This window comes from Apodemus sylvaticus, chromosome 2 (assembly GCF_947179515.1).
Source record: "Apodemus sylvaticus chromosome 2, mApoSyl1.1, whole genome shotgun sequence".
In the NCBI taxonomy this organism is placed as follows: domain Eukaryota; kingdom Metazoa; phylum Chordata; class Mammalia; order Rodentia; family Muridae; genus Apodemus; species Apodemus sylvaticus.
The window spans coordinates 165,245,108-165,260,166 of record NC_067473.1 but is presented as its reverse complement, the minus strand read 5'-3'; the positions used below and the strand labels follow the sequence as shown (position 1 = coordinate 165,260,166).

Genomic DNA, 15,059 nt, shown 5'->3' with positions numbered 1-15,059 from the left:
ATACTCTTGCACTGAGTCTTTCCAGAACCAGGGGCCACTCCTCCATTCTTTTGGACATCATTTAATTTGTGGATTATGTCTTGGGTATTCCAAGTTTCTAGGCTAATACCCACTTATCAGTGAGTGCATACCATGATTGATCTTTTGAGACTGGGTTACCTCACTTAGTATGATGTTCTCCAGCTCCATTCATTTGTCTAAGAATTTCATGAATTTATTGTTTCTAATGACTGAAAAATACTCCATTGTGCATATATACCACATTTTTTGTATCCATTCCTCCACTGAGGAACACCTGGGTTCTTTCCAGCTTCTGGTTATTATAAATAGGGTTGCTATGAACATAATGGAGCATGTATCCTTGTTACATGCTGGGGAATCCTCTGGGTATATGCCCAGGAGTGGTCTACCAGGGTCCTCCAGAAGTGACGTGCCTAGTTTTCTGAGGAACCACCAGAACTCAAGAAGTTAGAGCCCAGAAAACCAAATAACCTTATTTAAAAATGGAATATAGCGCTAAACAAAGAATTTTCACCTGAAGAACTTTGGATGGCTGAGAAGCATCTTAAAAAATGCTCAACATCATTAGTCATTAGGGAAATGCAAAACAAAACAACCCTGAGATTTCACCTCACACCACTCAGAATGGCTAAGATTAAAAACTAAAGAGACTGGAGGTGTTGTCAAGGATGTGGAGAAAGAGGAACACTCCTTCACTGCTGGTGAGGTTGCAAATTGGTACAACCAATTTGCTGGAAAAAGCCATTTACTTTACTGAAAAAGCCATTCTGAAATTGCTGGAACCGCTCAGGCCATGCTGGCGCCATCTGGAGGCTGACTTTCTGTTTGTTTCTGGTTTACTTTGGTTTCCTTTCTCTTTCAGAGCACTTCTGCTTAAGAAACAAAACTGAAACTGACATTAATGAGGACACAGGGATTTTCAACTCTTCCCAAAATGAAAGCTTCTTCCTCCTAAAATTATTTGAATCAAATCAGGAGAAAAATCCTTAATACATTTCAACAGCATTAATTCAATGCAAGTACATCATCATATTGATCTAGAGGAAATTTGTCCAATAGTGAGGGCCGAAATCCAAGAATCAATCAGAATACATTATAGGCAGAAAGGCTCTTTCTTACCCATGTCAGAAAAGTGAAGAACACAGGCAGGACATGCATGATAAAGCAAATCATCAGTAAGAATCAATCCTGGAACAAAGCTCTGGAGGCAGTGCCTCTCCATGATTCAGCCATTGCAGCCATGCAAAATGTTATGCTGTCTCCAGGACGGTTGCTTGCTAGTTTACCACATCTGTCCCTGCATGGCTTCTGCCAGTAAGCTGTATTGATGGACAAGGAGGCAGAAGCAGACACCCCAAATATAAGAACAATGTATTTCTATCAGCCTAGAATTTTCCTGAATACTAACATGACACACAATGCCTAAACTCACTTAATGACCCTAATAAGTCATGTTTCTCATTTTGTGTATGAGGATTACTTTACATTTCTCTCTTTTCCTCACCATTTCCACCCTTGAAATTCTGAATGTTTTTGTAAAATAGTATTATCTTTATACAGTCACTATTTAGAGGTTTTTTACTAGCGTCTAGTATTCAGAACAGTCATATTTCAGATTTATCATAATATAGCATAATATAATGCAGTATATACATTATTGGAAGAATATGTTTAACCTTCATAAAACATAAATTTTCTCATCTGTAAAATGACTGGACACTATCTACTTCATAAACTTTTAGGATTTATGAAACAATTCTTATACATTTAAAAGCATAGTATCTGCTACAAAGCACCATTCAATGCCCAGTAATGTTTCCTCATCCCCCTTCCCAAGAAGTGATGCTTTTTTTTTTTTTTGACTGGAAATAAAAACCCATTTGGGTGATTTTAGAAGTCACTATTCCTTCACACTAAGATAGAAGGAACAGCATATCATCCTGCCCTGTTTGAGCTGTTCTGGGAGAGATTAGACTGTGGGGAACACCATTGATCACTGAAGAAGTCATGTGAGCTTTAGTTATGTGGAAGTAACTCCTTCAGGCATGTTTTGGTATTCACAGCATGCTAAGTCATCTCCATTGTCCAGACATTTCAATAGCTTCCCCTCAAGCTGATAGGAACCTGTAGAATGTTTTCTAAATCCCTTTCCATCTGTCACCATTCCTCCTGACTTGATCTCCACAACACACCTGGCATGTGTGTTCCTCTACATCACAGACATGTTCTCCTTTTGTATTTGCATGTAGCATCTAATTTTAAAAACATGCTGACTCCTTTGTCTGGGACCGCACCCCAAGCTCCTGACTCAGCTCCAGAGATCTTGATCCTGCCAGCACATGTTCCTGACTCAGCTGCTACCTGCCTCAGTGCGGATTTGTCCATTCCTCTCAGCTGGCTTCACCAAACTGCCATCTACCACACAGGCTGCTCTCCTTCTCCTGCACACCTTAGCTCCACGAAAGAAAAAAAAAAAAAAACACTAGACAGTTTTATTATTTTAAAACTAGCCAGATCCCACAATTGCTGGGCACAGAAGTCTCCTGCCCTAATCTTACCAGCTAACCTATTTTAGCCATCCACCAATGATGGATGCCACTGTTTCCAGCCACCCAGGGTCTTCGATGGTTGTTACATGCCTCCCATTCCAAAACCTGGCTTAAATCTTTCCCTAGATCCCTTCTCTTCACCCTGGCATCTGGAAATCCCAACTTTACTGTTTGCCCAGCAAATAGCTTCTGCCTTCATTATTGACCAAATCAAGAACCAATTAGGGACACAGTACCTCCTCCTACATTGGCAGTTCCAGCTTTCTAGAAGACTCATCTCTCATAGATTCATTCAGTCTTGGTCTGCTGCATCTTTCAGGACTGGACTCCAGCATTGTCTATCAGGAAACCTTGTCTTAATTTGTTTGCTTGACATGCTGTTGTCTCTAATGGAAAAAAATCTTAATTTCCATTTAAAATGTTTTATTTATTTATTTATTTATTTATTTATTTATTTATTGGCTGGAAATCACCTTCACACACTACACAGTCCTAGAAACCCTATAAGGAAAAGATGTCTATGTTTACAGCTGATTCTTTATCATCTATAAAAATACTGACACACATAGTAGGTGGTTATATCTGAATGAATGAATGAATGAATGAATGAGTTCTGTATATATTTTATCCTTCCTTCTATCAAAGCAAACATTCAGTCATTTGACCACAAAGCAGATCATTACACATATTACTTTTTCTGTTTTGTTTGTTGTTTACTGAGAGATATGAATTCCATGGTGGGAACTTCCTACCTTCCTCATGGTGTGAGCTATCTAGTTAATGGGAACAGTTTGGTTCAGTCCCTTCACTACTGAGTCACATGCCTCACTGGCTTTATTCTACTAATTTTGTCTTTCAGGTTCACATTCAAGCTGATGTGTGTAGGATCATAATCACAATGAAGGTAGACAACTTTTCTAGCCTCTTGATTTAGGATCATGAGCAGGAATGTTGAGGAAATCTCATTGTGTTTCTCAGCCCTCATTTTTTTCCATTTCAACAAGCCCCACCCCTACTTTTGCTAAGCAGGAATATGAGCAGAAGGAAACATGATTCTTTTTATCAAACTGGCTCACTCATATCCTCCTAGCTGTACCAAACCGTCTACTTCTGATCCAGAGGTGAAGATGAAGATAATGACTCTTAAGATGTTTTCCTGACTTTTTAATAATTGATTAGATCCTAACCAAACATCTTTTAATATTGATAATCACTGTTTTCACAATTTAGAAATAATGGCCACATTGAAAATGGTGCAGTGTTATTGATATTAGTAAGTGCAATTGGGTCACAGAGCACAGTGCTATCTCATGACAAGTTGACACAAATTTTTCTACCTCAGTTTCTGGTTTCTTTTCATAATCCTCATGTCCTGTTATCCTCTTGAGTATTACCTCAGTCTTGCACATTATTTCACTAAGATTACTAAATTCTCTGGCAGAAGAGAGGGCTGATTTGCCCTAATACAAAATGCTAGGGATGTAACTGCAGGAGAACGGAACAAAGAGTGTGTCCTGTACCAGGATCTAGAATGGGAAAGCTATTATGGCAAGTTTAACATTCTGCTGCTCATATTTGCAAAAATTATTTTTTCAAGGTTCTTTTAACTAAGGCTGAATAGGAGAAGCCCTGCTCATGTTTCATGAAGATTGCTTGAGTAAAAGGCAATGTGTAAGCTTTTTCTCTCTAGAGTTGTAGATATCTGCAGGTAAGCTGTCCTACACCATTAATACCAACAGAACCACTGCTTAAAAGTAACAGGTTTCCAGATAATTTGTGTGTGTGTGTGTGTGTGTGTGTGTGTGTGTATACCTGTGAGTGTGTATTTGTGACTGCAATTTTGTGCCTATTTATGTGTTATTGTAGGTGTGTGTGTGGCTGTGTTTGTGTGTACTCACTCTTGAACTCACACATGCATGCACATATATGCCCACATGTGCCTCGTTACCACATTAGATGTTGAGATCAGAGAACAATTTTCAGGAGATGATTCTCTTTCTGGCAAAGGTATTGGAAATTGAACTCCAGTTTTCAGATTTCTACAGCAAATACTTTTTTTTTTAACCTGGGGAGTCATCTCACCATCCAAAAACAATCAGCTAAAATTGTAATATAACAAGAGAGGCTTATATCTAGAATATATAAAAATTCCAAATGGAGAAATAAAGTCATTTACCTGAGGGGAAAGATGGGGGGACCTAAATGTCTTTACCCTGCCATAGACTCTTGATGTGTTCATTGTAGGCAGAATATGGGAACTGTGATCAATGACAGACTCTAAGTTCTGTGAGGCTAAATAAGCCTTGAATACAAGGAAATCTTGTGAATGCTCTGTTGTCTGTGTCCACATCCACCCACGCTTGTAGCGTCTATCTGTTGAACTCTGCATCCATTAGGCCCACACAGTTGCAAAACAGAAGATGTAACACATGATCAAATCTGGAATTTTTATTCTTCTCCCTTAAACTATCTGTTTTATCTGTTTTGAGTTACTCTTTCAAGGCCCAGGGTAAACAAAGCACTCAATCTTCAATTAAAATGTCATGGATTCCACCCTACCCCAGTTCCAGAAATTATTCTGTGCCACGTTGTAAAAATAAAAAATATGTGAAAGTCTTTGGTGCTATTTGAGATGAATTGAACTGTAATATCCTCCTAAAATATACATGTTGTGGATGAAGCTGTGAAGTATGCAAATAATAACATAAATGTGGTGTTAAAACAAAACAAAGCAAAGCAAAACAAAGTAATAATGTCTGACACAATAGGAAAAGCAATAAGGAAGGAGCCACACATGCCTGTTACCATTGCCTTGAAGGTCTACACGGGAGGTTTTGCTTAAAATCTGTGATCACAGTGGAATTGTTCCAGGTGCTAGCAATTACATGGTAGTGGCTAGAGTCTGCTGGCTGTGAGTTCCAATAAACAAGAGTTCTATACATACACCATGATTACAAAGTGAGGGGAAGCCAAAATGAGGGTCCCACAGATCATTTAAGACTCAGTGAAATGTCTTCAGCTCTCTCTGTTAGATAACAGGCATTTCACACAATATCAAGCACAGGGCTCTGCTGCTTGCTTCATCTAAATCAAACATTTGAGTATTTATGTGAGATTTTTACAAGTCTTGAGTGATTCTATCTTGAGTGATTCTATACATTTCTAAAAAAACTAACAACTCTAGAATATATAAGATTCTAGAATATATAAGGGTCTCAGGGTTTATTTTATATAATAATTACCTGAAATTTGTTAGCAATGTATGTTCTTGCCATAAAAATTCCTTCCTTTGTCAAGATAATGTAGCCTTACCTGGGGGGATGTATGACTAAACATACCAAAATTAAGATTGCTCCTGGAACACAAATAAGCAATCTTCCCATCAATGAAAGCTGAGAGAATGAGTTAGAAATATCAGTTTGTGGGAGACCAAACTGGGAAACTAGACTTTCAACAGCTCTCACCTTGAGAATCCACTGACCTTTCGGTTAACAACCAAACCACCCACTTCTTCACACAAGGCTGATCAACTGGTCCTTATCTTGGCCGAACACCTGGGGTTGTCTAGGCGGAACCAGCATTCCAGAAAATTTGACCATGTGCTGGTTACAAAATATGAGGAGCAACTCCAACTACTAATGTAATGTAACCATTGTTGCACAGGTAAAAACAAAACATCCTGAAATAGCATTCCTGGAAAATTTAGCTGTGGTATTGAGCTAATAATGCTTTGGCTTAACTGATTGTGAGTATACACACACACACACACACACAATATCCCTGGGCTAATAGTTTTGGCTTCTATAAGAAAGCAAGCTGAGCAAGCCAGAAGAAACAAGCCAGTAAGTAGCATTCCTCCATGGCCTCTGCATTAGCTCCTGCTTCCTGGCCTGCTTGAGTTCCAGTCCTCACCTCCTTTGGTGATGAACAGGAGTGTAGAAGTATAAGCTGAATCATCCCTTTCCTCTACAACTTGCTGCTTAGTCATAATGTTTTGTGCAGGAATAGAAACCCTGACTAAGACAAACAGTAACAAATGTTCTTAACCTCTTAGTCATTTCCTCAATCCCCATCATTGCATTTAAATCTCTCAGTACATTATAGGCACAAATTTTGTTATATTTCTTTTAGTAAAATAAATGAAAAAATTAAAAACCTGCCTGTCCATTCTTTATCTTCTTTTTCCCTTTTCAGGGAGCAGAGTAGACTGTTTTTATTACACTAAAGCCAATGTGTCTTTCTGGTATGTAAGTAAATCTTTCAGTATTGTAGCCCAAATTCATTCCCTTAGACAAGCTCTCATTCACAAATTTTTTTTCCTTCAAGTACATTTACATTCATAGGATTTATTTTGTGTTTGTGATCCATTTTGATTTAATTATTATAAAAGGGTGACTATGAGTCTTACAGAACAAACTATTCCAGGATCATATACAGAAGAGATGTCATTTTTCTCTATCTAAAATCTGTCCACTTTGGCCATTCTACAGTGCAGGTATACACATTGATTTTTTTAAATAATACAAAAAATTGAATAAAATAGCACATGTGTAATAAAACTTGTATAATTATGGTTAATATTATCAGGCTTTGGAAGAAATAGTGAAAAACAGTTTAGCATTTTATTAAAAAGAGATCACATTTATCATTTGCTCTTGTTCTCCTATCCACATATCCACAAAAGAGAAATGCCTTTATGTATTAAAAAATCTGTGAGTGTTTACATCAGGCTTATGAATTAACTCATATGTCACAACAACTCAAACATTCCTGAACTTGTCCCAGAGTAAACTACTATTACTCAGCTCTGGAGAAAATGATTGAAAAGAAAGAACTGGTCCTTATGCTTGGGTCTGCCCATTGCATATTCTGGTTAAATGTTCCTCAGCCAGCTGTCCTCAGAAATCCCTAAATTCTAACTTGCTGGACAATATAAGTGTCCCCTAAAGTATTTTACAGGAGAAAAAATAGCTTCCCTTGGGCCAGCAAGAAGGCCCAGCGGGCATAGGTGTAAGCTGTTCAAGCCTGGTAACCTGAGTTCAACCTGCTGGAACAAGCTGAAATGTAGAAGGCAACAGCCAACTACACACAGTTGTCCTCCGACCTCTAAATGGCCACACAACACCAGCATCACCACTAAATCTCAGAACAACAATAGCCCCTTGCAGTTTATTTGAAGACTTGCTAAGACTCTAATTGCTAACCACCTGCTTTCTTTCTGCTCACACTTTACCCACCAGATTCCTGTTAGTTTTCCCTGAGCTGTTTGTAACACTGTCTTTCTTTTAGGATTTGGGACATATCCTGTGCAATCCCAGCCAGTTCATGCCTCACATCTCTCCTGCTCTGGAATCTTCTGCTGTATCCAGATGTGTTGGTATTTGACACACAGCTGTTGAGTGCACTGTGCATGACTCTCAGATGCATTGCTGGGGCAGGGATACAGCTCCATGGTGTTATTGAAAAGCAAGTGTGTAAGAACAGAAAAAGAAAGGCACCTTGGGCTGGGAACAGAGGAAAGGAGTGTCTACAGAAGGATGTGGGGTACTGGGCTGGGGTCTGGATCTACACCTTGATTGTGATGGAGACTCTATGATTATGTATGTGCTCAAATTTCATGGAAATGTGCAACAAATGGGAGAATTTTACTGAATAAAAATTACATTTAAAAAGTTTCAGGTGGCTTTAACTACTACACAGGCTTCACTCCCATAAGATTGCAAGACAACAGGAAGCCTTAGCTTAGACAAAGGAAAAGCTGAGGCAGAGGACTGGATGCTTAAGCTATCAAGGACAGAAGAAAAAATGAACCAAGAAAATTTGAAAGCAGAAATTCCCAAAAATAGACAGTTCCAATTCTTCTTCAAAAAAGGAAAAATCTTTGGTTTTGTCCAGGCCTAAGTTCAGAAACATGAGGTGGAGCTCTGCTTTCTTATCTTCTATGCAGGCTCCCTGCCTGGATGCTGTTTGTCAGGGTGTGATTGATACTAAGCCTGTCTGCTGAATAGCTTTAACATTGGATCCCTAGATTCTCATGGCAGAAATACATTGTATTAATCCCTCAATTCTAGCCCATAACTTAAGTAATTCTCTTGAGGAGAAAATGCTACAGTAGCCTTTGAGGCCACTGGGGAAAGAAGTGCTCCATTGAGGCCCATTTCCACCTAGCAAATGAACAGAATGCTTGTCCTGTGTAGACATGACTCACAACTGTGTCTTCTAAGAAGTAATCCTGTTGAGCCTGTCAATCACTCAGCCAAGAGACCACCCTCAGGGAGGCTGGTCCACCTAAGCCAGGCTAAAGGTGTGGCAGGAAATAATGTGCTCTTCCTTCCCTGAAACCCCACCCTCCGTGTGGTCACCTATGGAGCTGCACCCAAGCAGTCTGTTGAGCTCACTAGATTTTCTGGGTTCTAAATCAGAAGATCTTAGCTTCTCCTTGATCTGCTTCTCTATCTCTTGGATACTGGACAAGCTGAGCTTTTTCATGTTTTCTCTCAATTTACCTGACTTTTCCATGATATTGTTTTTCATCATGTAACTCCTTGTTGTTCTCCATGGTTGAACGAGCCTTCTGGCCTAAATACAGGCTTTTTCTCTTCTCCATGTCAACACACCTACTGTTGTTACTCAGGCTCACAATATGCCTTCCCTGTACTGTTCTCCCCAAGTCAAATAATATTGTCTTTGGGGTTTTTTTTTAATTAAAAAATTTCCTTATTAATAAATTTAAGAATCCAAAGAGGTGACCTTCAATTTTCCTGTTAAGAAATGGTGCTTAATGTGGGCTCCCAAAATTTCTGGTGACAGCATTAACAGGTTTACTCCTTTGAAAAAATAAGCCAATTCAAGCAGAATTAGAAGTATAAAGTCAGGTTTAATGGGGGCTGCTATTGCAATGTAGACAGAGAGAATAGGGTGGGGAAGGAAGAGAGAGAGAGAGAGAGAGAGAGAGAGAGAGAGAGAGAGAGAGAGAGAGAGAGAGAGAGAGAGAAAGGACTAAGACAGGCTGACTCCATGACAGGATTCAAACTGGCAGTTCAGGAGACTAGGCCTAAATTTCTGTTTCCCAGAACTGGGCAAGTCAGTTACTGGAAAAAACTACAGCCTGAGGCAAAAGCAATGAGTCAGCAACAGTTTTCAGCCTTCCCCAACAAGCTTCCAAGCAAGCTTTCTGGAATGGCCCCAGAGCCCTAACCAATCCCAGACACCCATATACTTTCCTTTTCATCAAGTAATAAGCAACTGTTACTTTAAATGTCTCAATAAAACACATTTGGCTATTTTACTCATAAAAGTTATTTATTTATTCATTCATTAAATTATTCATATATCACCACATATATAGCTCTTCTTGTTTTCTTTCCTTACATTTTTTTTTAAATTTAAACTCAAAAATGTTTACTATGGAAAATCACAAGCATATAAGAAAAACAGATAATGTAGTATGATAAATTTCTTGTTGGGGCTACCTGCTCTCAAAGAACTAGAAAGAGAAAGAAAAAAATATTTTCTTTTATAAGAATATTTGGCTTTCTGAAAAATAAAATCATGAACTTGCTTCTTTGTTAAGTCTGAATGTTGTTTGCCAGGATACCCAATATTCTTTCACTAAATCAAATGAGGAAGCATATAAAAATTAAATAAGGAAACAAAAGAATAAAAATAAATTGAAACAGTTACCAAATACAGACAGTTTTCTCTCTGAAGACTGATATAGAAATCCTACAGGTTTCTTCTTTTCCATAATTTACCACAAACCAGAAATCTCAGAGGATTTGCTGGGTGGACAGAGCAGGGAGGCATAGATTCAGTCTCCCACTGCACCTCACCTCACCATTTTTTTTAAGCACAGTGGATGTACAAACTGATATAACAGAGGCCTCCAGGCATCTTCACACCTACAGAGACCCACACAGACAAGCTAACTAACAGGAGGTTCTGATCCTCCTTAATTCCATGGTGACACTTCTCTTTGCCCTTTCAGTTTGTTTCAAATTTCATTAATAGATACCTGTTTCTCAATCAGGTGGACTGTGATAGGGACATCTGTTGTCATCAAGCCCAAGGAAGTCTCTTCATCCTGTCAGGCACTGTCTCTGAGCTGAATCCCAATTGCAAATGAAACTAGAGAGAAATAATTGCCTTTTGTCGCATCCTGGGCAGTTCCAAACAAGCCCCACTGGTAACAAGTCCATCCCATTCATCACAAGGCTTGTTTACTCTTACATTACAACAAAACACCCAATCATACAGCACATGAATTTGTCTGTCTTTTTTGGAGAAACAGACAAATTAAAAGAGGGGATAAAGACACTGAATGTAGTATTCTTATGCCCAGTTCTCAGAAACCCCAGGAGACTGCCCAGGATTAATGCAGAGACAGGGGCAGGTTACCTTGCATCTCCCAAGTCCTCCCTCTGGTAGTAACTTTCAAGGCCTTTCTAATTTTTAAGCTTCATATGGTCTGTGAGTTGTATCATAGGTATTCTGAGCTTTGGGACTAATAGCCACTTATTGTGAGTACAGACCATGTACATCCTTTTGGGTCTGTGTTACCACACTGGGAATGATATTTTCTAGGTCTATCCATTTGCGTACAAAATTCATGAAGTCCTCATTTTTAATAGCTCTGTAGTGTTCTATTGTGTTACTATAATACACTTTCTGTATCTGTTCTTTAGCTGAGGAAAATCTGGGTCATTTCCAGCTTTTGATTGTTGTAAAAGAAGGCTATTATAAACATAGTTGAGCAAGTGTCTTTGTAGGATAATGAAGTATCTTTTGGATATATACCGAAGAGTGGTATACCTGGTTCTTCAGTAAGAACTATTTCCAATTTTTGGAGTATCTGGCAGATTGAATTCCAAAGTCGTTCTACCGGCTTGCAATCCCACCAGTAATGGAGGAGTGTTTCTCTTTCTCCACATCCTCACCAGCATCTGATGTCACCTGAGTTTTTTATTTTAGCCATTCTGACTGGTGTGAGGTGGAATCTCAGGGTTGTTTTGATTTCCATTACCCTGATGACTAAGGATGTTGAACATTTTTTAATGTGCTTCTCAGCCATTTGGGATTCCTCAGTTAAGAGTTCTTTGTTTAACTCTGTACCCCATTTTTTATTGGGTTATTTGATTTGGGGGGAGTTTAATTTCTTGAGTTCTTTGCATATTTTAGATATTAGCCCTCTGTCAGATGTATGGTCAGTAAGGATCTTTTTTCCAATCTGTAGGTTGTCATTTTGTCCTATTGACAGTGTCCTTTGCCTTACAGAAGGTTTTCAGTTTCATGAGGCCCCACTTGAAAATTACTCATCTTAGAGCCTCAGCCATTGGTGGTCTGTTTAGGAAAATTTCTCCTGTGCCAATGTGTTTGAGGCTTTTTCCCATGTTCTCTTCTATTAGATTCAGTGTACTTCATTTTATGTGGAAGTCTTTGACCCATTTAGACTTGAGCTTTGTACAAGGAGATAAAAATGGATAAATTTGCATTCTTCTATATCAGACCACCAGTTAGACCAGCACCACTTGTTGAAAAATGCTTTTTTTGTTCCCACGGTGTGGTTTTGTCTTCTTTATCAGGTGACTATAGCTGTAAGAATGTAATTCTTGGTCTTCAATTATATTCCATTGATCTACTTCTGTGTCTCTGGAGCAATGCCATGCAGGGATTTGCAAGGAATCCATTGGCTGAATAATCTTATTAATTGCTCTGAGATCTTTCAACAACCTCCATTTGCCAGAATTTTTTTTTAATGAAAAATACCAGAAAATTCCAAGGAGTGCTGGACTCCTTTATATGCTGAGCTTTCAACTGTACCTGGACTAGCTGTTTAATGTAAGACCTGAAAAACAAGGGTGCCCCAGCGCCCCATGCCTTGGAAAACAACACCCATATCACTCTCGAGAAATGGTTTTGATGCAATAGCAAGAGGATTTTTATTTCAGAGGCTCTGGGGTCCACAGTCATATACCATGCAGGGGTAGATGACTGTGGAACCCTGAGTGCAGAATTGGGACAGCTTTTATAAGTTTACAACAAAGCCTGAGAATCCCGAACCAGTCATTCCTTAGCATCAAGAGCCTGCATAGTGCGAGCCAATCGATTTGTACCACTCCATAGTTTTTAGGCCAATCAGTTTAAATTATCCAAGCCCGCTGTTGACCAATTTGTTTCCTATTTTCTTGGAGATCTATAGCTGCATGAACTCCTGGGTGGGGGTGGTAGCATAAGCAGTTTACAGAACCAAGATAAGCAGCTACTTAGCTCATTTTCTGTTACCTTATGGGGCCAGGATCACCTACTCAAGGCCCTTTTGCATAGCTCCTAACAAAGGCCATGCTTTGAGATGCGACATTTCACCTAGTTTCTAACAAATAGAAGGCTCAAGGAATGCGAGCTTTCTAACAAAGAGCAGGCTCTGGAATATGAGGTGTTTGGGGCTCCTTAGAAAGCTGGAGTTAGAGCTTCTTTGGAGTGAGATAGCATTTTAAACTTCTGATTTCTTGGGGGTCATTAGAGAGTTAGGTTATATTTTCTATCCTTTCATTCCCCACTTCTTCTCTTGTTTATAGTTCTAATCTTATAACTAGGAGGATTAAAGGTTAGTCTCCTCTTGGCTCAGAAGGCTCTCTTACTGTTGTCTAAGTGTTATGATCTGGACAGCACTCACTCGTTCTCTAACAAAAGCAAAAAACCTATTAATTATACAAGGCCAAACTGTAAGCAACAGGAGCAAAATTACTAAGGGTCTCATCAAAACAGAAAGCAGGATGGTCAAGAGTACAAGACAAAGGCCTTTCCACCGAGTCTCAAGGTTTTCTGCGTGGTGATGCCTAACGTAGACTGAATCTCCAACTTGGAAGCGATGTGGGACTTGCAAGTTTCCTTCTCCTGAGTAGGCCTCCCAGAGGTGCTCCCATGCTCGCTTCCTCACCCACTTTAGTTCCTTGAGCCTAGAGAAAAAAAGCCTGAAGAGCACAAAGAGTAGGAGAGCTATCTAATCATTAACACCAGTCTCTGTGGTCAATTTGGTGAGGGTTTCTTTCATCAGGGTTTCAGCAACTGTTCCTGAAGCCTTCTTATACAGATCCCTAGGGGGGTCAGGTTAAAATGGCAGAGGCTGTTTAGAAACAAGGGGAGAGGCACCACCCAGCCTGAGCCTGACTCCAAGGTCAACTTAGTTAAGGTCTCTCATAGGATTTTGTTTGTTTATTCTACCTGTCTTGAGCCCTGGGGACAGTAGTCCAATAATGTTTCCAATTAGTTCCCAATATCTCTGTCAATTTCTGACTTACCTTAGAAACAAAAACAGAACCATTATCTGATCCAATTACCTTGGGCACTCTAAAACTTGGGAAATTTTTTTCTAACTCTGGCAGCTGTTTCCTGCTTCAACCCATCTAGAGAAAGTATCTACAAATGCTAGAAAGTATTCGTAACCTTATTCTCTTGCCTTAGCTTTTATAGACTTTTTTTTTTTTAATATACTCTAGGCTGTTCTCTTCTAGGTCTTTTGCCCTGTTTACTCTTTGCTTCATAAGCATTTACTTGCTGGCATATCTTACTCTGTTCTATTATCTCTCTAGCCTAAAACCTGAGTCATAAATATATATGTTTGGTCCCTTAACTGCCAGGACAAGGTTTTTAATCCCCTATATGAGTCATTGTGCATTTGGCCTAGTGAGTCTTTGGATTGCTTTCTGGGGAGTATAGTTCTCTCTCCTTGTGTGCACCTTCTCTTGGTAATGGTAGGGTAGCCAGAAATCTCAGTCATTTTTTAAGTGAGGCTGTTTCTTAATTTTGTCCCATTTCCAAATGGGTATCTCTTACAGACCCATAACCAGTATAGACTCTTGCATATCCATTCCTGGAGCCACTTACTCTGTCTGGTTATTTCCCATTGAGTCTTTTCCCTTTTGACATCCTGGGCAGTGAATAATACTCAGTGGCTGGCTTTATTAGGACATCTAAGAGGTCCAAGATTTCCTGTTGGTCTCCTCTGATGTGAGAAGTCCTCTTGGCATATATCCCTGTGGGCATGGGCTATGTCAAAGGCGTACCTGTTATCCATGTGGATGTTGATTTTCTTGCTGGTTCCAAGTTCCAAGGTCTTGGTGAGGGCAACAAGCTCCACTTTCTGCATTGATGTGCCAGGGCGTAAAGATTCTTCTTCCCAGATGACATTTGTGCCATCCACCATAGCAGCACCTGCTTATCTCTGTCCATCATGGAGAAAACTGCTCCTGTCTGTAGCGACTTTCAGCAGGGGTCAGCATATCTGCTCCCCTCCCATTTTGGAGAGTATGTCTTGCTCCAACAGAGAGTAGGAACAGTCTGGGGTGACCCTAAATGAATGGGCTACCCATCCCATCCCTAGTTCCACTGTTCTTTGGGTAGTCCTTGAATACATTTTGGTGCCAGTGGCTTTTTGGACCCAAGATCTTTTCTTGGAAACAGCACCATTGGCTTGGAATACCGAGTGTTGAG

The 15,059-nt window shown here is 39.5% G+C and overlaps 1 protein-coding gene and 1 long non-coding RNA gene across 6 annotated transcripts in view; one reads left to right on the top strand and one right to left on the bottom strand.

The window, feature by feature from the left end:
• The window catches only part of LOC127679277 (uncharacterized), a 9,451-nt gene extending 1,245 nt beyond the window's left edge, over nt 1–8,206 (top strand). The window contains exons 2-3 of the long non-coding RNA XR_007976722.1: nt 4,168–4,241; nt 7,860–8,206. This is a non-coding gene — a long non-coding RNA (uncharacterized LOC127679277). The remainder of the gene's footprint in view (nt 1–4,167; nt 4,242–7,859) is intronic.
• Nucleotides 1–15,059, bottom strand: part of LOC127679263 (C-type lectin domain family 2 member G-like) — a 470,764-nt gene that overhangs the window by 10,513 nt on the left and 445,192 nt on the right. The gene's annotated exons all lie outside the window — the stretch shown is intronic.